Here is a 2,577-nt window from a genome sequence, read left to right as displayed (position 1 = left end):
AACACGACTGATGCGGTTGTACACGTCCGAGCTGGTCGTCTTACCGTGAAGATAGGTGACGAGACTGTTGAGTTCACCTTAGATCACAATATGAAGCAGCCATCCACTATCGATTCAGCGTGTTATGTTGATGTACATGAGATCTTGACGCAGGAGGTCTTCGATCAGTTCCGAGACATTGATCCACTTGAAATATCCCTCCTGACATCAGATGCGAGTATATACAGCAATTGGGAGGATATTCGGGAGCTCACACAGGCGTTAGACAATGAAACCGAGGAGAAATTCGAGCTTCTATACTCTGACTCGACCGAGTCAAAGCTTGACTCGGACCGAGTCAAGTCGCTGGAACACTTCGAAGTTTTGTTAGCTTCAGACTCGGTGTCGCAGAGTTCTAACTTGACCGAGTCAAGTGTTGACTCGGCCTTCCTTCGTTCTGACTCGGACCGAGTCAGTTCTCTGAGCCCCACCACCGACACCGAGCCAGCCCGGAACATCTCCGAACCCCCCATGACGACCACCCTAGATGTTCCAGAACCCAGAGAGCCATCATTTAGCACGGGGATGCTGAATAAAGCAGATTGGAGTCTAGAGAATGCCCCGAAGGTGAAATTGAAGCCCCTACCTCAAAGGCTTAGGACAAAGGAACATACATACACGGGTAGGAACACAGGACCATCATTGGAGAGAGGTACATATCCCACTCGTAATCCTATATTCGTGTTTGAACCTTCTATTACAGGTTCTCGAGTAGGGGTAATGAGCAAGAGAGGATCGAAACGAGCAAAATCATCGCTCAAAAGTCCACATGAATCACCTCCATCACAAGTTTGGAAACTCAAGGAGGATAGACGGCTCAAGCGTCCACGAGGTACAAAAGATGCGCTTAATGCTCAACGTCTAGGGTGGCGAAAGATTGATTATCTTCGCCTCTCAGACCCTCCCATCATTTGAGCAAGATAGGTCGAGCTAATGACGTTAAACAAGCGCTTCTCGGGAGGCAACCCGAGCATTAGGTAACTTTTCTTTTTCTTCGTAGCGTAGGTAGTAGAGACCATGATTGTATTTTGGATCTTTCGGAGTGCATTGCTATTATGCTTTTGTTCGGATAACGTTTGTTGTTCTATGAGCGTTTACACCGGCACACGAGAGATGAGCATCGGCTTCCGAGAGACAACGTTGGATAGGTTCCAATTCACAGAGTGTGTGAGAGCTCCTGCGTTTGACGTGAGTTAGTACCTCAGTCTGAGTCAGTTGTAATTCGGACCGAGTTACATGTCTGTGAGAAATTCGTGTTTTGCTAAGAAAGTTAACTCGGCCCGAGTCAGAAGTAACTCGAACCGTGTCAGTTTGCAGAAACACGAACTGATGCGATTCTTCGCGTGAAAACTGCAGATTTTGCAACTTTTGGTGATGTTCTTTGGTGTTTATATACTAAAGACGTCAGAATAAGTTGGGTACAGATTGAAATCCTAATTGAGAGATTTTTTAGTGCATTTTCGGAAGTTTCTTGCAAAAACTCTTCCGAAAGCTTTTGTTCAACTTCTTCTTCCCATTTCCTTGTCTGTGCGTTCTTGAGCTATTCTAGAACGTATTTCTAACATTTGGACTTCTATAGAGAAAGTTATTCATCTCGAAACATGAGTACCTCATCCGAACTTCATCTCTAACGCTCCAAAAACGTTCCTTTTCGCGTCCAATCATCTTCGAAACCTGCAACTCTGCAAAACTAAAACACAACCGGGTTTTGTGTCCTAACATGCCTAGAATGCCTATAAATGTATGTGATTATCCTATAAAACCTAGACAAACTCTCATAAAAATATAGAGAAAAATAGGAGTTATCAACATGATTCGTGTCGTAACTGATACATGCCTTTATAGTCCTCCATTACGCAGGACGTTTGACGTATTCAAAGTACGCAACTCCTCATGTTGGATTCTGTAGATATCTCAAGTCATAGGATCCAATCATGGAACCGTCAAATGAGATTCAAGTCATGACGCTAGTCCATGTGACAATCTCACGCGGGTCAATACAGTATTCCGTTCTCCAACGAATACCTATGATTGTGATCGTATCCAATACCCATGATCATCTCTATGATCATCTATCACACATCATACTAGTCTTAGTACATCATTGTTCCCACAATGATATATGACTAGAGAGTTTAGTATTGTTCATAACAATACATGGATTTCATAACATGTTAAAGTAGGCATAACATGTAATGAATCAAACATTCATCCATAAAATCATAGAAAGAGTCAATAAATCAAATGTATCATAAGAAAGCTCGGGGTCGGACATCGCATCAAAAAGAAAAAAAAAGAGGAAAAGAAAGAAAAGAAAAAAAAAGAGAAAACCGATGTCCTTCGACTTCAACGTCCTAGAAACCCGAGAGAAAATTGATAACTCCTAATTCTCTCTATATTTCCTGGACGTTTTTATAGGATTTACATGAGGATCAAGTTCATTTGTAGGCATTATAGGCGCGTTAGGCTACGGAACTCGGTTTGGTTGTGTTTTTATTGGATTACAGGTCTTGGATGAGATTCGGACCAAGATGGAAG

Source organism: Tarenaya hassleriana, unplaced genomic scaffold, assembly GCF_000463585.1.
Source record: "Tarenaya hassleriana unplaced genomic scaffold, ASM46358v1 Cleome79, whole genome shotgun sequence".
NCBI classification, from domain to species: domain Eukaryota; kingdom Viridiplantae; phylum Streptophyta; class Magnoliopsida; order Brassicales; family Cleomaceae; genus Tarenaya; species Tarenaya hassleriana.
This window is presented reverse-complemented; position numbering follows the sequence as displayed.